This window comes from Lissotriton helveticus, chromosome 1_1 (genome assembly GCF_964261635.1).
Source record: "Lissotriton helveticus chromosome 1_1, aLisHel1.1, whole genome shotgun sequence".
NCBI classification, from domain to species: Eukaryota; Metazoa; Chordata; class Amphibia; order Caudata; family Salamandridae; genus Lissotriton; species Lissotriton helveticus.
In genome coordinates, this window is record NC_136057.1 from 1,000,695,063 (window position 1) to 1,000,715,999 (window position 20,937).

Sequence of the window (20,937 nt, forward strand, 5' to 3'; positions counted from 1 at the left end):
AGAGGACGGTTGGAAATAGACCTTCACAGGGCTGACATTGCACCTTGATAGCTTGAGTGCGGTTACGTATTGCTTAATAAAGCTTTTACGACAACCTACCTATATGTCTTCTATTGTGGGTAAAAGCGGGTGAAGCATCTAGCACTGCCCCAATCCTGAGGAAAGAGGATTACAGTAGTACAGATCTTCAAATTTTCTATTTTAACCAGAACATCTAGGAATGAGATTTGTTCGCTGCTTATATGTGATGTAAAGTTTAAGTTCATATTGTTCATATTCAAAGAGGCGATGAACTCCTCTGCCTCTTCCTTGGTTCCATTCCATACAATCATTAAATCATCAATATATCGCAGCCACGATATCACTTTGTCATTATATGTGTCCCCATGTTGCCTCCTGAGGACCAGCTCCTCCCACCAGCCCATGAATAAACATGCATAGCTGGGGGAGAAGCTGGCCCCCATGGCAACACCTTGTACTTGACGGAACATTTGTTTCTTAAAAAGGAAAAAGTTATGTTCCAAACAGAAAACCAGCATATCCATAAGCATCCTGTTATGCGATGTAAACTCTATTGGTCTTCTGTCTAGGAAATAGCTCACTGCCTTAATTCCATCTGGATTTTTTATACACGTATACAAAGAAGTAACGTCAAGAGTAATAAGTTGGTACCCCTCCTTCCAATCCACCTTTCCAATTTTTAACAGAAAATCCCCCGTGTCTCTTACATATGATTCTAAATTCTGGACGTGCTCCTGAAGAAAAAAGTCTATGTATCTGGACATATTTTCAAGGGGTCCGTCACAGGCCGCAATGATGGGGCGTCCGGGCGGTTTTTCTCTGTTTTTGTGGATTTTCGGTATAAAATAGATTACCGGCGTTTTTGGGAACTCTTTCTTCAAGAATTTAAACTCTTCTAAGCTTAATAGTCCCTTGCTCTTCCAAGCGAGTAATATACTGCATAGTTCATCTTGCATTTGTTTATAGCGGAGGGGGGTGCTATGATGGTAGCATTGGACATCTTTAAGTTGCATTTCTGCCTCGGCTAGGTAGTCATTTAGGGGCCACAGTACAATATTCCCCCCCTTGTCCGAATTTCTTATTACGATGTTATACTGTTTTTTTAATTTTTCCATTAATGCTCCATAGCTCCTTTCTTTTTTTTTTGAAAATTTGTTTTTATTGTCGCCATCACAAATTATCATCAACGAATAATCATCTTAACATCGCAGCGTCAACATTCAGCTGCAGTCAATCAGTGGAGCAACTTTTCAAATTTTCATTTTCACCCCAACTCTGAACATACTACATAAGAGGGTCAAGATTAACGATTCGTATCAGAAAACAATTACAGTATCAGCGTGAGTAGAGCCTACATGTACATTACTCTCAGTTCAGACCACTAGCTAGTCTGTCCATGTACCCAGAATCTAGTTCCCAGACAACCCCCCCCCTACAAGGTCTACCCCGGGAGTCATTACATCAGTCCATCTCATCCTCCTCCCCAGAGCTATCTGCAGTCTCATCTTCCGGTAACGGCTCACAAATATCCCCTCTATACGAATTCCAGGGCGTCCATATTTTATTCCACTTGCGTGGATTGAGTCTCTGTTTATAAACCTCTCGCTCCTTCAACATTAGCATATCCATGTTCTTACACCACTGCGACAGCGTCGGAGTAGTCGGCGCTCCCCAGTTCTGTGCAATATCACGCTTCGCCAGCATCACACCAATTATCACCCAACGCTTCCCAGGTAGTGACAGGTCTGTCGGGCCCCACACGTGCAGTATGCATATCCGAGGGTCCGGTGTGAAAGGGGTTTTTAGCGTCTGGCTGATCGTGCGCGCTACGCGTCTCCAATAAGTTTGTAGATTGGGACATTCCCATAAAGTATGGAACAGCGTACCCTCCTCCCCACAGTTCCTTAAGCAATAGGGATGGTCTGCCCTGTGTATTTTATAGAGTGTTGTGCGGGTGTAATAGACTCTGTGCAAAATTTTAAATTGGACCAATCGAAATCGCATGGATATGCCTGCCTCTCTGGGTGACGCCAACGCCTCGTTCCACTCTGACTCATCCAAATCCCCAAGCTCCCCCATCCACTTTTCTTTCAGGTGCACCAGCGGATCTGGCAAGTTGTTCAACAGTTTACGATACGTGAGGGATGTAGCACTTGTCTCCATATAGTCTGTAAGCAGCCGGTCTTCCAATGGAGCCGACTCCGGGACCGATGCCCCGATTTCCAACACAGACGTGAGTGCGTGTCTAATTTGTATATATCGGTACGTTTCCGTCACTCCCAGGTCATATTGCGTCCTCAATGTGTCAAAAGAGAGTACCTCGCCTCCCGACCATAGATCGCCCACTGTGGATATCCCGATGGTATCCCACCGATCAAAACCCTTACTGCTACGCAAATTACCAAATGCTCCGGAGTCCCATAGCGGTGTGAGTTTGGTGATCACCCCCTCCCATCCAAGCCGCCGCCGTGCTCTATGCCATATAGTCACTGTGTGCTTGGTCGGACCTTCCAGCTTCCCAACCAAACCCTTGTTGTAGAGCGGGGCCAGGAGGGTGGCCGTGCCCAGTTGCCTTCTATCGGCCACATACGCCGGGTCGTCATGGGCACCATGAATCCATTGGTTGATCACCTTAAGGTGCGCTGCCCAGTAATACAGTTCAAGGCTCGGGAGTGCTATCCCCCCGCTATACCAATCTCTAATTAATTTCAGCTGCGCTACTCTAGCCGGCTTGCCACTCCAAAGTAATGTGGTCAGTTGTGCCGTCACTTGGCGGAAGAACAACAATGGAACCACCGTCGGTGTGTTCTCCAGGACATATAGGAAGCGAGGTAGTGCCAGCATTTTAAAGAGTGCCGCTCTACCCAGCAATGTCAGGGGGAGGGCCTTCCAATGGCGCACATCCGCCCTCAGTCTATTCATCAGGGGAACCAGGTTTAGCTCTATAAATGTCTCAGATTCCTGTGTGATTTGAATTCCCAGGTACCTGAAGGTACGTGTTTCTATGATCAACTGGCACCCATCAGGCAGTACCGGGGGGTCGCCCCGGATCATGAACAGCACGGACTTGGACCAGTTTAGTTTATATCCCGACGCTGCACCATGGGTCTCACAGAGGGCCAGCAGGACCGGGATGCCAGTGTCGAGGTCCATGAGGTATACAAGCATGTCATCCGCATACAGGGAGACCCTGTCCTCCCAACCATCCCCCCACTGTATGCCTCTCAGCAATTGGGTGGAGCGGAGAATCGTGGCCAGGGGTTCCAACACTAATGCAAAGAGTAGCGGTGAGAGCGGGCATCCCTGCCTTGTGCCTCTCGCTAGTGGGAAATCCCTCGAGGTACAACCATTGGCCGTCACCCTCGCCACGGGCTCGGCGTATAACAACCTGATCCAAGAGATGAAGCCGGGGCCAAAACCCATGTGTTCCAGGACTGCGAAAAGATAGCGCCACTCCACCAAATCGAACGCCATTCGGGCATCTAACGAGAGTACTGCTGCTGTCTCCTTCAATCGTGGGGCACGTGCCAGCACTCCGTGCAACCTTCTCAAGTTCAGCGCCGTGCTCCGGTGTGGCATAAAGCCCGACTGATCCGGATGGATTAGGTGCTGCAAGTGCGGCAGCAGTCTAGTGGCCAGTAGTTTCGCCAGAATTTTATTTTCGGCGTTGAGGAGTGATATAGGGCGGTATGAGCCGCAGTCCTCAGGAGGTTTGCCAGGCTTTGGAATCGCCACTATGATGGCCACGCGTTGGTCAAAGGGCAAGATCCCCTGTTCCCGGCTTTCCTCGTACATTTCGAGTAGGGGAGTGGAGAGTGTCTCAGACATAATCTTGTACCATTCAATCGGCACGCCGTTAGGGCCCAATGCTTTCCCTGGGCGCAACGCTGCTATGGCTAGTTGTATTTCATCGGACGTCAGGTCTGAATCAAGTTCGTCCTTGGCGTCCGGGAGGAGAGTACGGGTTGGTACCCCTATGAGCGATCCCTCCACCACTTCCCGCGTGACTTCAGTTTCGGGGGAGTAAACAGACTCAAAGTGGTCCGCGAGGAGTTCCACTATTCGATCAGGCCTATTCTGCAGCGCCCCTCTCGAGTCCCTGAGCTGCAGTATGGCCCTTTGATCTCCACGCTTCCTCTCCAGCCATACCAAGAGTTTACCTGCCTTATCCCCCATGTCATAGACCCTACTTGCTGTTGCCGCCATCCCTCCCAGCACTTTACGTCGTTGATGCTCGGCGTGTCTCTGCTGACACATCCGGAGCGTGTGATGCGTATCCTCACTCGGGTCACTTTCATGCGCCCGATTCGCATTGGCGAGTTGTTCCTCTAGGTCTGATAGCTCCCTGCTTTGCGTGCGTTTATGTTGTGCGATGACCGAGATCGCCTGCCCGCGAAGCACTGTTTTATAAGCTTCCCAGAAGGTTATATGTGAAGCAACCGACCCCTCATTTTCGGTGATATAAGATCTCGTACTCGCTTTTAAAGCCTTGGTTATTACAGGTTCCTTAAAATACCCCGGGTAAATAGGATAGAGGCGTCTGTGGGTCCGCACCTGGCTGGACAGAGTCAGAGTCAACGGGGAATGGTCCGAAACCCCTCGTGGTTTGATGTTAGTTTCAGTGATATTGAGAAAGCCCCCTCCCAATGTGAGGAAGTAGTCTATACGTGACAGGCTATCATGAACCGCCGAATAATACGTGTATTGTTGGTCTTCCGGGTGAAACTGTCTCCATATATCCACTAAACCCTGTGCTTCCATGAATTCGAACAGTTTGGAAGGCCCCGGTGTACGTGTGCGCACTGGGTAACGGTCCTGAGAACCGTGTGCCACTGCGTTGAAATCACCCCCCACTATTAGATCCCCTTCCGGGAGGTGTAACAAAAAGTTCCCCAGTTCTGGGAGAGCTATAGTGTGTAGAGCCGGTGGTATGTATACCGAGACCACATTTAGCGGCCTACCCTCCCATTGCCCATGGACCGCCGCGAAGCGTCCCTGTGTGTCTGCATTAACTGAGTGCACAATAAACCTGGAGGAGCGGTGCATTAGTATCCCAGTACCCCGGGACCCCTTAGTGAACTCAGAGTGTACAATCATCCTGTAGCCTTTCCTATCCATGGCCCGTATGGCCGTCCCAGTCAGATGAGTTTCTTGTAACAGGACCAAGGCTGGGTTTAACCTCCTGATGTATTGCAAGACCAGTCCCCGCTTTATTTTATCCCCCAAGCCCCTAACATTCCAAGACAGTAGGCACAATGGTGATGCCCGCCCCATGCTAGTGTCCTCCCCCATCGTAACAGGTGAAGCGACAAGCCAGCCGGCTGCTGCCATTTATGATGCATCGTGTGAAGTGAGTTTGCAGTTCGCGCAGTTGCACCTCTACTCTACGCATTCGCTCTATATGGTGCAGTGAGTGACCCAGTGTAGTACTTAAAAACCAAAAAGTCATCCTACCCCCAACTCCCCCCCTCCCTGCCCCCCTGCTCAACGGACTCAGAACTGCCCGCCCCCCCAACTCAGCAGAGTGCTTGATCCCAACCCAAAACACAGTACTTGCTTGCTGGGGTGAAGGACTCTCCGGTATCGGCGGCCCCCACCTTCTGCCGCGGAGGCCCTCAGCCCAGTATCCATAGCGGCGTTGTCGGTCCACAATGCAGTCAGGTCAGCCATAGACCAACTGCGAAGCACTATTCCTCATCAGCACCCTCTTCTCGAAGATCAGACAGTGGGGAGAGGGCCTCCGCTCCGTCCCCTACGGACTGTGAGTTCTGTCGGGCTCCTGTATTACGGTGCTTGTTCTGCCTGTTAGAGTGACGCGGGGGGTCCACCTGTCTCCACCCTTCCAGCCATTCCTGCGCCATTTCCGGGGAGTCAAAAAAACAAGTCTTATTGTCTGCCACAATCCGAAGTTTGGCCGGAAAAAGCATTGAGTACGGAATTTCCCGGGCTCTCAACTCCTTCTTCACCTCGAAAAAGGTCCTCCTCCTTCGTGCGACCTCAGCCGTGTAGTCCGGGAAGAATGCCAAGGTAGAGTTCTGGATCTTGAGAGGGGGGGAAAGTCTCGCTGCCTGTAGGATGGCATCACGATCTCTGAAATTAAAGAGTCTCGCTATGATCGGTCTGGGGTTCATGCCCGATTTCTGGCGCCCTCCAGGAACCCTGTGTGCTCTTTCCACCGTGAAGAAGGCCGAGAGGCCCTTAGGCTGTAACTTTTGCGTAATTAACTCCTCCACGTACAAGTCCATTGCTCTCGTGTCTTCCGACTCCGGCACACCTATAATACGAATGTTGTTCCGTCTCGAGCACCCTTCCTGATCATCGAGCTTTTCACGCAGTACCTTGTTTTCCTTTACTACGCGTTCCATCCCAATCTGCAGCTCAGCCACATCTTCCACTAAGGACTTACAGCCTGATTCATGTACGGGCCGTTTTGCGTGTCCCTAATAGCGATTAATAGCGACTCGCTATTGAGGAAACGCAAAACGGCATTCATGTACTTTTCGGGAAAAAAATAGCGACTCGCACGCGGGCGCTAAAGCCGTTAGCGACCGACAAAAAACGCAGAAAAATCGCTATTTCCGGCTACCTGCGATCGGGATAGCGACTCGCAATCCCGATCGCACGGGATAGCGACTCGCAATCCCGATCGCACGGGATAGCGACTCGCAATCCCGATCGCACGGGATAGCGACTTGCAATCCCGTGCGATCGGGAATGCGAGTCGCAATCTCGCGGGATCTGGAAAACGGGAAGACGCATTACGAGCACCGTGATGACATCACAACCAGGAAGCAGCCAAATCCCACCCCCAAACAACACAGTGACGCTATCAGTCGAGTGTTGAAGACCGAAAGCTGCCGCTAAACCGCCGTTAGCGACTCACAACCCCGCCGAAATAGCGACCGACATGTCGGACGAACCCCAGCCAGGCCCCAGCAACAGCGCTGGCCGCAAGCGCAAACTGAAATTCTCCGAACAGGAGCTGGAGAACCTCATCGAAGGGGTGGTGGCCAACCACGACCAGCTGTTTGGTGCCAACTCCCGGAGGGTCCCAGAGCAGGAGAAGAGGAGGATATGGGTGGGGATTGCCTCCAGTGTGAACTCTGTGGGCGTTGCGGACAGGTCTCTGGAGGAGCTTAAAAAGCGGTGGTACGACCTCCGGGGGCGTGCCAAGGAGAGGGTGGCGGAGCGCCTTGGTGAGGCATCAGGCACCGGAGGTGGTGGACCGACTGTCCCACCCAACACCCCCCTGGAGGACCAGGTAGAGGACACCTTGGAGAGGGAGGCGTGTGTTGGCGTGACCCCTCTGGACTCCTCCCGCCCCACCCAAGACACCCAAGGTAAGTGGCATGCGACTGCGACCCTGTCCCCTATGACCGCCCCTGACCAAATAGGCTCACTCATTGGCCCTTAGTCATGCCTATGTTGTGCATCAGGAAATGCCCTGAAGCATTGTGGGAGACGTAGTATGTCCACAATGTAGTAGTACCACAATGCGCCCAGAAAGGTTCCAAAGTGCGCAAATACACAGCCACCCAGGGAATGACACCCAGCATGCATGTAACATCTGCACGTCTGACAGTCACATGCACCTAATGAGTATCCACTTACCCTCACAGGTGCGGGTGACAGCAGTGACAGTGAGAGGCTGCTGATCGATGAGGAGGCCCAGGAGGAGGAATCCCTACCTGATACACAGCCACCAGCCCCTGCAGCAGCGACAACACCAGCAGCCAGGCCCCCCGCCTCTGCTGCTACAACACCTGCAGGCCCACCGTCTGCCAAGGCCAGGCCCCCCGCCTCTGCTGCTACAACACCTGCAGGCCCACCGTCTGCCAAGGCCAGGCCCCCCGCCTCTGCTGCTTCAACACCTGCAGGCCCACCGTCTGCCAAGGCCAGGCCCCCCGCCTCTGCTGCTTCAACACCTGCAGGCCCACCGTCTGCCAAGGCCAGGCCCCCCGCCTCTGCTGCTTCAACACCTGCAGGCCCACCGTCTGCCAGAGCCAGGCACCCCACCAATGTGCCTCCAGTGGCTGCCGCACCTGCAACACCAGCTGCTACAACACCTGCAGCACGTCCAATAAGATCTGGGCCAGCCACATCCGCTACACAGCGGCCCAACAGCAGGCGGGGCAATGGGCATCTCCATGCCTGCATGAGCGTGGAGCGGCGCATGCTCCGCATACACCAGCGGCAGTCCCAGCAGCAAGGAGCAATCCAGCTCCAGCTTCATAAGATAGGCCACAATGTGGCTGGAGTCGGGGAGAGGATGGACCGCATGACGGCGGCCATGGACCGCATGACGGCGGCTATGGAAGACAACACTGCAGCGCTGGTGAAGCACCGCAGTGTTGCAAGCAGGCGCCACCACCAGTTGCTGAGCCGGCTGTCCACCTATAGCCGCTCCAATTATGTCTCGGCAAATGCCACCACCCTGCTTGCGCGGCGCTCGTTGACCCAGCAGCACCAACTGGTCCAGTGCTGCGAGGATATTACCCGGGTGCTGGAGCATTTGACCACCGCCGTCACCGCACTGCACGCACCTGTGCTACCGGCAATTGTGGGGGGTGATGATGCTAGTGAGGGTGCCTCCAGTGTCAGCAGCCACTCTGCCACGCAGGCCCCCCCACCTAGGCGCAGCACAAGGGCTACGCCTGCTCCAGCTGCCCAGGATGAGGAAGAGCCTCACAGGCGCCTGGGAATTGTGCGCCGGAGGCGCCAATGACATTGTGTCAGGGACACAGGCGCAGGCTGAACTTAAGCCTGCCATGGACCGTCTCATGCAGTATGCATGAATACTGCATTTTGTAAATAGTTGATACCAAGACCCTTTTTTTTTGTGATTATAACAAATACATTTATTTTGGTGCACACATACGCCTTGTGTAATCATTACAGTTTGCATGCAATTGTGATATGTGGGGTGGGGGAAGGGGGTGGGCTAGAAATTGTTAGCTGTGATGTGGTTGCGACGTCTGTGGCCTTCAGCTGGGTTCTCCCCGCGTGCATGGTGCGCATGTGCTGGTGGCCGGTCGTCCCCCTCAGATTCACTGCCTGAGATGTCAACTGGTATCCGGCGCTTGGTTGCAATGTTATGAAGCATTGCACAGACAGCCACAATGCGGCAGCACGCTGCAGGACTGTAATACATGGCCCCACCTGTCTTGTGCAGTATACGGAACCTGCTCTTGAGCAGGCCAAATGTCCTTTCAATACAGTTCCTTGTCCGGATGTGCGCAACATTGTAGCGGCGTTGCTGAGGTGTGGCAGGGTTGAGGTAAGGGGTCAGGAGGTATTCCCGTAGGGCGTAGCCACTGTCACCTGAATGAGAGGAGCAGATGTTGATTGCCTGTGCAGCGCAGTTACTTCATAGCAATGTAACATTGTCGACAAAGTGTACTTACCAAGTAGGTGTCCTTCCCCAAACTCTCCCCTGATCAGTCGTGTGTGGAGTCCGCTGTGCCTGAAGATGAAGGAGTCATGGGTACTCCCTGGGTACTGGGCCACAATGTCAGTGATGATGGTCTTGGCATTGCAGACCATCTGTATGTTGAGGGAGTGGTACGACTTCCTGTTGCGGTACATATACTCCGTGCCAGCTGGTGGGCAGATGGCGACGTGGGTACAGTCTATGCAGCCAAGGACATGGGGAAAATGGGCAACATTATAAAATTGTAGTTTTGTGAGGTCCAAATCCTGTTGGCTCGTGGGAAATGTGATGTGCCGGTGGAGCTGGGTGAGCATGGCGTCAACAAAAGTGTGGAGGCAGCGTGACATGGTGGGCTGGGATATCCCCCCAGCAGCGGCTACTATGCCCTGGAAACTGCCGGATGCCAGGAGGTGCAGGCTGCACAATACCTGCACATGTGTGGGCACAGAATTGTTTCGCCTTGTTGGGTGCTGCATGATGGGGTCGAGTTCTTGTATCAGCCAGGTGATCATTTCCCCATTCAGCCTGTATTTAGCATAAATCTGTTCTCTGGTTTGCCCCAGCAAGGTGACCCGCTGCCGGTAAATCCTTGCCTGCCTCATGCGTCTCCTCCGTGCTGCTCGCTGTAGCCTTCGCCGCCTCACCACCATGTACATCCCAGGCATTGTGGAACGCCTATTGCTGCTGCTGAATGTCCTTATGTGTGATTGGTCAGGCCTGGACCTGTTGGTGATTGGCTAACAGTTTTTCAAATTTTGGTTAATCATGGCTTTTATGGTTACCACCTGCTTTGAGTTGTCCTTAAATTGCGCCGCGCTAATGTGCGATTTAGCGCTTTTTCGCTAATGTATTTCTTTCATGAATGCCGATTGAGACAATATTGCGTTTCGCTATTCAATTCGCAGATTCCGTGGTTGGTCGCTATTTCATTATCGCTAATGCTCGACTTCCCGGAGTCTGCGACTTTTACAGCGTAATCGCTATTCCGCTCGCTATTATTTTTTAGCGATTTCGCTATTTCGTACTTGAATGCCGATTCCGTGTTTTGCACCCGCAATTGCGTTTTCGCAGCCATTGCGGGCGCTATTTCGCTTCATGAATCAGGCTGTTAGTCACCACTTCCATATTGCTCACTTTCTCCGACATCTTATGGAAGTCCGCTCTGATTAACGTTATTTCGGCCGAGATGGATCCAACTGTAGTTTGCACTTGCGTGAGTGCCCGCATGACGTCGTCCAGGGTTGCCTTCTTGCCTCCCCCGGTTTCGGTAACTTTGCCTTGCTGTGATTTGGCGTCTGGGGGAGAAGAAATGGGCTTCTCGTACGCAAAACGATCAAGGCGCGATTGCGATGCCCCAGGTTTTGGGCCCCTGCCAGCCATCACGACAGTGGTGTTCGCCTCCCACCGACGCAGTCGGTGTCGCGTTCCTCCAATTCAACGTGTCCTGAGGTGGGTACCCGCACCAGACGCCGTCCGGTCTACTCCTCCTTCCTGGCTGTCACGAGGCGTCGCGTAAGGACCCACCTGGTCTTCGTGGGTTTACTCCATTCCCTCCAGGGCCCGGCGGCACCACACTGTACCGTGTCCCCTCAACAGTTCACAGTGGGAGCAGGGGAGTGTACCTGTCTGGCTCCGCTGTAGGCCGGTTGTTTCAACAGACTCCCTGCACTGTGCGGGGGCACTGCCACCTCAATGTTGCCTGTCCCTCGGCGCACTGTACCTGCACCCCCGTGTAGTCTCAGGGCCAGCGGCAATTGTATTGAGACGGACCTCGGCCGAAGAGCCGGGTCCGTGAGAGCGCCTTCCAGCCCTCTGACGCAAGTTTGACTGTGCCTCTGTGTAAGTCCTGATGCACGGCGGTATTGCGTGTTCCTGTGCAGCAAGAGGCCCCCCGCGGTCTATTTTGCGCCGGTCGGTGATGAGTGGGCACCGCTGTCGCAGCTCCGCCTCAAGTGTGTGAGGCCGGGCTGGTGCAGATAAGGCTGAGCCGATCACTCAACCCCAAGATGGCGGCCTCTCCTTCGGAGCCTCCGCTCCTCGTTCTGCCGCCCGACCCAGCAGGCCAGCCGGAGCGCCCCTCTCCTCACCTCCGTAGCACGGCTAGGCTTCTGGGCACACGTTCCGTGCCAGTGAAGGTCGGAGGCGCCGTGCGGTGCCGAAGTTCCGTCTCCGCCTCCGTCCGTCTCAGGCGAGCGTTTCCTGTTCTCCTCCGCCCGGGGTGGTGCACTTCCTGTCCGCCCTTCAGTGTAGGACAGTCCCAGGTCCGGATCCCGTGCACAGGCCCACACCGGTGCCGATGGTATCTTGCGATCCCAACAACGGATCGAGGTGCCGGTTGGTCAGGATGTTGCCGCTTGGTCCTGGGCTTCGTCGCCTTCCCGCTTGGGAGCAATTAATGACGGATAAGTAACCGGATCGTCTAGGAGGCCGCTTCAATCACGGAGCTCTCCTCCTAAGCTGCCGCCATCGCCGGCTGCTGGCCACGCCCCCCCCCCATAGCTCCTTTCTTGACTAGTTAATCTCCTCTTGGTCGCTTGTGTTTTAGTATTCAGTTTTTTTATTTGTGATACTACAACATCATTAAACACGTCTATGGCATCTTTAGCCATTATAGGCACAAACTTCGACTTCCTCTTGAAAGGGGTTTCAGGTTTTTTGTTTCCGATGTTATTTATATCCTGAGTACTTAAATACGGGAACCTCCTTTGGCTTCCCTGCATTTCTTGAGAGGGAATACCATCTTTAGAGCTGGACGGCAAGTTAACAATGGATTGCAAATCTGATAACAATTCATAATCACCTGCGGCTAAATTAGGCAAAGCAGTCACATTTGCAGATATGGCGCCTGCTTTATTTTTTGTTTTCAACTGTTCATGATATTTGCGCAGCTTTAATTTTCGTATATACTGGTATACATCCGCTCTAGTCCTGGTATACTGAAAATTCGACTTCGGGCAATACGATAGCCCTAATGACAAAAGTTGAGTCTCAGCTGCTGATAGATCTATCTGGGCTAGGGTTATAATTGTATTTGCATTTCGTTGGAGGGTTATTGTGTCACTTACTTGGTTTTCTTGTTTTTCCATGACCCCCTGCCCCAACCTCCTCGTTTTGTCACGTTGTTTCTTGGCAGTCCTCCTCGCCCTCCTCCTCTTTGTGCGCCGTTTTTTGCCGACTGCATGGTACTGGAACAAAGTGTTTCCCGCCGACTTTGCCTCACGTACTCCAATTCCTCTGCCATTGTTAATTTCACCGCATTTTCAGTTTCTTCCTCACCCTCGGCATCTGAGCCATTTTCCATCGTTGCACTGGCTCCTGACACCGAGGAAGTCTCGGGTTCAGATTCCTCTGCTGGCGTGGATGATTTACTGACGCCTCGTTGATTTTTCTTTGCTGCTCACTTTCGCATTGTGTCGAACTTCCTCGAGAAGGTGAAAATCTTTCCATTTTCGTAATCTTGCTTGTCCCGCCTAAACTTGTATGCCTTGCGTGCTTTTATTTTTTCTTCTTCTTCTTCCTTTTCCAGTTTCCTTTCCATTTCATCGTTAAATTTGTTTTTTTGCTCCTGTGGGTCATTCATGGCCTGAATCTCATTTCTCAAAGTTTCAATTTTGGGCAATAATTCCTCTCTATCGCTCTCCGCGTGTTTAACCAGCAGTTCTACTAGCTTGCGCGCAGAGTCCAAATTCAATTGTGCCCATTCCGCCATTAATATGGGATTTGGTGTGTCATAGCTGGGGGCAATAATTATCCGTAGCCCCCTTGGTATGCGACCCACGTCAAGGTATCTTCTTAGAGATTTTGACTCCCACCATTTTGCTGTTTCCCGGCGTATGAGTTTCTCTAATGCCTTATATTTGTCCCTCAAGCCTGCTCCCACGGTACTGCTACTTACACCAGCCGTCTTATTGGTGGTTACCGGCTGCGATGCCTCATCCGAGAATACATCTGCTGCCGCACTTTCTCTGTTCCTTAATGTTGTCGCGGACATGGTGGCTCTTTTACTTTAGTTTACGTGTCTCTTGCACCCGCTGTATCGTTCACAATTTCTTGCACTCCAACAGATTTTAACTTGTTATGGGGCTTGACACAGCACACCTCCTCACCTGCCGATTATCTTGGAATCGTTCTGTGCCTGACGCGGTAGCCTCCCACACTAACTTTGGCTTCCTCGCTTCAGCTCTTCCGAACTTCACTCGGTTGCCACGGGGCGTGTCGCTCTCCGTCTCCTCAGCTGAACAAAATTTCCAATGCGGCAAGGGGCTCCGTGAATTATCCGTCTCCGGTTCGTATGTGCAGCTGGTGCCCTTCCAGAAACCAATTTTCCCGGAAATCAGGCACCTTAAACTTCCCTTCTTTGACGGAGCCAACTTTACGAGGAGGGGGTCTGCTTCACTGGGGAAAGTTGTCCAGTGCAAATTTTCAACAATGCTCGCTCCAACCGCAACTTCCAGCCGGATTTGCACAGAAGACGAGGCAGACCCAATTTGGTGGTTTAACTTTTATTTCTTAAAACGCCACCAAAATCCTCACGACGCGTTTTGGCAGATCCCTGCCTTGATCACATGACAACATTGTCGTGAAGCACACACCTTTTTAAAGTGCCAGTGCAATATATATATATATTGCTAAATGAGGGTCCTGTGGGCATGACCTCAATGAAGAAAGACAATGTGTGATTTAGGGTTGCCCGGAAGCAGTGGTGGCTGCCACCAGCCTACCCTCCTCATCTTCCCCATTATCCTGGCTGTTGACTTAGCAAACAGGACAAGCTATCCACAGTCACTATGGGCCAGATGTAGGTAATCCCAGATTACCGATTCTTAAATACCGAATCATACGGATTCGGTATTTAAGAACTGGAAATCGGGATGTAGATATTTTTAGCGAATAAATGACCGAATCGGGAACATTCGGTAATTACCGAATCGGTATTTACCGATTCGGTAATTGCCATTGATTCCTATGGGCCTTGAGGCCCATAGGAACCTATGGCAATTACCTAATCGGTAAATACCGATTCGGTAAAATTGCCGAATTGACAAGGGGGACAGGGTGTCACTTTGACACCCTGTTGCACCCCTGATTCTGGCTTGTGTACCATGTGACATACATACATGCCCTCAGGGCATGTATGTATGCCACATGGCACAGGTGTACATGCACAGATGTGCATGTACACAGGAATTCGTTATTTACCATGCAATAGTATTACATGGTAAATAACGAATTCTTAGGGGCCTGTGGCACTGTTTCCAGTGCCACCTACATATAGATCTACCGATTCGGTATTTTAAAGAATCGGTTAATTTACCGATTCTGTAAAATATAGGCCCCCTACATCTCAATCACTGAATACCGGTCAGTAACGCCCGAAATCAGCCGCTACCGACTGGGTCTGGCCCATAATGACAAAATGGCCTCCTGGAATGCAGTTCAGCTCAAAAGAAAATTCATGCAAATAGTAAAATGACTTTGCAACTCTGGGGGTAGATTTACTACCCCCTTCAGTAGAGAATATTTAATCTAGGAGTTTAAGGTTTGTTCACATTTGAAATGTCATTCCCCATATCAACAAACAAGAGTTTCGTTTTCTATTACAGAATATGAACTCACAATACTCTTGCGCGGGACGCAAACGCCACCACTCTTTCTGTTCCCTCACTCTTATGCATCAACACAGCTCTCAGACCATGCACACTTGTTCTATAACTATTACAGACGTATCCTTTGGTTTGGGAACAAAAATTTGTCGTAAACAACGTAAAAAAAATTCTTCTTTACATCTCTCTGTCCTAACAGAATTGGCATTCTTTTTCAGTAGTTCGCATATCTCCCTGGTCTTATACACCATTTCTAAAAACGAATATAGCTGTTCCTTGTTACCTAAGCCTGGGGTACTATCAGGAGCATTCACCAGTTGCAATTTTGGCTTTATTCCTGCACCCAATATGGTGTGAACCAGATATTCCATCTCATCCTTGGAACATTTGTACTATTACAAACTTACCGTTAAACCTGGTCTCTGAAAGATGTTTAAAACCCTTCTCAAAACCACCTGGCACGCCTTTCATCATACCAAACTTTCATCCTGGAAGTACTTAACATGAGACATTATTTTGAACAATCTTTGTGTTATGTGCCTAAAACTGCTGAAGCAGAAACTAGATCAAAAGGCATCCTAAAACGTAGGAATGCACCATCTCAAGTGATAAAAGATGTAAGATGTTTTGGCTGATGATGCAATCTGACTAAGTGATACATCTTAGATAATACTAATGTGGTGAACAGTTTAGCATCAATCCCTGTGGCCAACATCTTGTTTATATTCAGCATTTCAGCAGCTTATATTATACCACTCTCACGCGATTTCTTCTGTTCCTCCTGAATACCAAAGACCCATTCCACACTTAATGCACGCAAGGTATAGCTCCTTCACTCAACACCACTCAATGAGACAATCCTTTAAGGTAACTGAAATTCTTCCTAAAGACTTCAGAAAATGAATTCCTTCATAATATCATCTTCATTTGTTCTCAAAACTTGTTTGGAATGGATTCATCCTTAATTTCGTTGCTCCCTCCAGACCAACAAGTCTCTCCCTTTTTTCCCTACATATACTGCACCTTCGGCTTTCTCACCTTAAATGTTAACTTGGTTTCAAAACAACTCAGCATTGGTAACTTCACTCCGCACAACCCTTCTGCACTAGCTCTTGTACTACATAACTTCACACTTCCCCTCCTTTCGAAAGTACTTTCGTCATTTTTCTTCTGCCAGAAACAGCTTTGCAAACTATTGGAAAGTGCTGTATATTTTCGCACTTATAGCAACAAACTTTCATTGCAGGACAACTGTCTGAAGTAGCCATGTTTCTCATGTTACCACACTTGTATAATTTCACTTTATTATCATATTATAATCCCTTGAGTACCAAATGAAAGGACACCACAGAGGGTATATATCAAATATATATCTATTTATTCTAAACACAACCCCTCTGCACTCTTTATGAGGTCTGAGGTAAAAGTACAATACAAGTTACTCAATTAGCATACGATTAGTTGCACAGTATACGTTATGCCCTCACAAACCATATACTAAAAAAATAGTGGTATAAGAACCACGTGAGAATTAGAAAGCAGGCCTGGGGCCTGTGGAATCGCTGGGGCTACTCTAAACAACCAAAGGTTAGGATGTAGGAGGCCCACGGGAGAAGCATGCAGTGACTAAACACAGCCGCAGGTTACCATTGACTATCTATGGGAAACGAACAAGTTGCAAATTTACAATTTAAGGACATTTCTAAATAAACTACGATGGAACCCTATTGGACTTAGACACTAGGAGGGCCAATACCCTCGATACTACTAGAGTACTCGTGTTACCTCACCCACGGAAGCCGGGTGCATAGGTCTCTTTTGGTGTCGGGTTTCGTCGTCGATTTCAATGGAGGTCTGCAAAAAAGTGCTGCAGGCGACCAGAGGAAAAGTGTCCGGGTGGATACAAGGGTGGATCGAAGATCTGTAGAACCTGAAAGCAGAAGGGACAGAGTCTGGGTCACTTGCCAGTGACCAGGGCGGAGATAGAAAGATGCCACCAGATGTTGGGTGATTTCAGGTGAAGATGTGAAGCTTGTCTCTTCAGCCACGAGGACCAGGAGGCATTGATGACAACCAGGAGCTGGAGTTAAGCTGTCCCACAAAGGATCTAGTTGACTGCAGTGTTGGTATTTGGACTGGACCCAACAAGCCTTGGTAAATGCAACCCATGCAGGACATCGAGATTGGCTTCGGTGAAGTCCAGCAAGGTCTGCGGAACTTTTCCTTTGTAGAGAAGTTGGAGCAAGCCTGGAGCAACCAGGAAAGCAAGTTAGATTCAAAGAAAAGTCTTCGGGGGGGCAGACTAGCCAATGGGCAAGGAAGCGCAAAGATGCGTCAAGCTGAAATGCAAAAGTGGGGTCCACGGGTCACTCGTGGAGTGGGGGCCTCTGAGCTTCAATGCAAATGGTGCTCGGGTCTGGGGCTTCAAGCACCCCAATGCACAACTTCGAGTTACCTCGTGAAGTGGGTGCAGCTTGCAGAATGCAGGATGTCCAGGAGTTCCGGTCCCACGTCACTAGTGTCCACTGCGGGTCTCAGCTTTGCTGTGAGCGAAGGTCGGGTCAGAGATGTCTGGAAGTCTATGTCTTGTGTTGCAGATTTTTCGGGATCCAGCGGGAGCCTCGAAAATGCAGACCAGCAAAGTTGCTGTTGGTGCCTGTTTGAATAGGGTGGTCACTCCTTGACCACAAGAGAGATATCTTCTGTCTTCCAGTCGAAATGGAATGTCGAAGGTCCAGGATATATGTTTCAGAGTTTCATCCAGTGGCTTAGTGAGCACGGGACCCACGCTGTTGTTTTTGCATTTGTCCCCTCGAGTGGGACGGGTATGCTCAGACGTGAGTCCCGTGCTCTCCATGCCACTGGAATCAAGTTATCCAGGCTGATAAGGGCTGAAAGCCCGAAACCGGTCCTTGGGTGCTTGTTTCCAGTCCAGGGAGGACAGTTCGGGCTGGACTGTTCCCATGGGCCACAGGGTCAAGACTGATTTGCATATGGCTGGGTTCAAACTGGAATGGCATGGTGAGCAAAGAAACGATGGATTTAGGCCCAGATCTCTATACTGGGGTGAATGTATGACATTGTTCTGCATTCTGTCCATCAACTGTTGTTTTTGCACTGGGTATTGGATGGGCATCTGCCCTATTGACAGCATTGAGACCTCTGTAGTCCACACAAAACCTCATATCTCTCTTACCATCTTGGGTGTGGGGTTTAGGCACAAGGACTACTGGACTGGCCCAAGGGCTCTCTGATGGTTCAATGACTCCCAGTTCCAACATATTTTGGACTTCTGTCTTGATACAGTCCCTGACATGGTCAGATTGCCTGTAAATCTTACTTTTAACAGGCAGACTGTCCCCAGTGTCCACTTCATAAGTGCACCAGGTAGTCTGACTTGGAGTCAGTGAAAACATATGTCTGTAGGCCTGCAGAACTTGTCTGCAGTCCTGCTGCTGTTGGTCAGTGAGGCTGCCTGCCAAGGCTACACCATCAACTGAACCATCATCAGGGTTCTGAGAGACCAGGTCCGGGAGAGGGTCACTCTCTTCCTCCTGTCCTTCATCAGTAGCCATGAGAAAGCCCATGTCTGCCCTGTCAACATATGGTTTCAGTCTGTTGACATGAAGCACCCTGTGGGGGCTCCTGGGAGTTCCAAGATCAACCAGATAGGTGACTTATGCCGTCTGTTCAACAATAGTGTGGGGTCCACTCCACTTGTCCTGGAGAGCTGCTGGGGCCACAGGCTCCAACACCCACACTTTCTGTCCTGGCTGGTAAACAGTCAGCACAGCCTTTTGGTCATGCCAGGCCTTTTGCAATTCCTGACTTGCCTCAAAGTTTTTGGATGCCTTTTTCATGTACTCTGCCATCCGGGAGCGGAGACCAAGTACTTAGTCCACAATGTCTTGTTTGGGAAGTTTGAGAGGTAACGCCCATCCTTCCTTCACCAGACAAAGGGGTCCTCTTACAGGATGCCCAAACAAAGGTTCAAACGGGCTGTAGCCATCCCCCTTCTGAGGGACTTCTCTATAAGCAAACAAAAGGCAGGGCAGCAGGATGTCCCATCTCCGCCTGAGCTTTTCAGGGAGACCCATAATCATGCCCTTTAAGGTCTTGTTGAATCTCTCAACTAGATCATTGCATTGTGGGTGGTAGGGTGTGGTGAACTTGTAGTTCACTCCACACTCCTTCCACATTGCAGTCAGTTATCCAGACATGAAGTTTGAACCTCTATCTGAGACAACCTCCTTAGGGAAACCCACTCTTGAGAAAACTCCCAAAAGGGCTCTTGCCACAACAGGTGCTGTAGTGGTCCTAAGGGGAATAGCTTCTGGGTATCTGGAGGCATGATCCACTACCACCAGAATGAACCTGTGCCCAGAGGCTGTTTGGAGATCCATTGGTCCAACAATGTCAATCCCTACTCTTTCAAAGGGAACCCCCACCACAGGTAGTGGTATAAGGGGGGCCGTTGTAGTGCCACCTGATTTGCCACTGGCTTGGCAGGTGACACAGGAGCAACAAAACTCCATGGTGTCTTCTGACATGTGGGGCCAATGAAAGTGAGGGACAAGCCTGTCCCAAGTCTTGTTCTGGCCAAGATGTCCTGCAAGGGGAATATCATTGGCTAGTGTTAAAAGGAAGCACCTGAATGCCAAAGGTATGACCAACCTCCTGGAAGCACCAGGCTTGGGGTCTCTAGCCTCTGAATACAGGAGCCCTTCATCCCAGTAAACCTTATGGGTTCCACTAGCATTCCCTGCAGCCTCAGCAGCAGCTTGCTGTCTGAGGGGTTCAAGAGAAGGGCAGTCCAACTGCGCCTGCCTCAGATCTGCCCTGGAAGGTCCCCCTGTCCCAAGAAACTCAACCTGATCAGGCTCAAGTTCTTCTAGGACATTTCCTTCTTGGGTCTCACAATCAGCTTCCTCTGAAGGCTGATCCTCATCCTGAGGCAGGGGGAAGGCACAGCCTTAACCCTACTGCTCCTTTTCCTGGTAGGCAACTGGTCCATTATTCAAGAATCCAGTGCCTGGCCAGTGTTGCAATTTTTGACCTGTGACCTAGTCACAGCAAGCACATGTGCTGAGATGCCTAGCATTTCTGCATGTGTCCTATACTCCACTTCAGATCAGGCTGAAGTCTCTAGGTCATTGCCAAGCAAACATTCTACAGGGAGGTCTGAGCTAACAACAACCTTCTTGAGGACAGTCACCCCTCCCCAGGTGAAATGAACAACTGCCATACTGTGTGTGGTAGTGACATTGCTAGCATTGGTCACTAGGTAATTTTCACCTAGTACAATCTGCTCAGGAGTTCACAAAGCTGGGTGTCACCATTGTGACACTAGCACATGTGTCCCAGTAGGCCTGAGCCACTTTCTCATTAATCAAAGGAGTTTGTTTGTACTTGCCCAAGTTATTGGGACTCACAGTAGAGTTATGTCCCCATCACAGATCAAAACAGCTTGAGTTGGTACTCTGACTAGGCCAGAGTCCATCTCAGTTCCCAGGATTACCCTACTACACCCTTGTGTTGAGAACCACCACTTGGAGCTGAACTAGGGGGAACAGTTGCCTTAGGGGGTATGGTGGCTGGAGCTGTCTCCTTCTGTCCAGTGAGTATTACTTTTACATACTTTGCACCAGGGTTTCTTTTGGCCTTCTTTCTTTTTGGATTGTTGGGAACACTCACCATTAGAAGCTTTTTGGGGACCTTGAGAAGAATTGTGGTCTTTTACTTTCTACCCACCCTTTTTATCTTGCTTCTTCTGGTCACCACCTTGGTTCTGTACCTTCTGCTTCACCCTGGTTCTGGCCCATTTGTCTGCCTTCTTACCCAATTCTTGGGGAGAGGTCAAATCAGAGTCAACCAGGTGTTGAT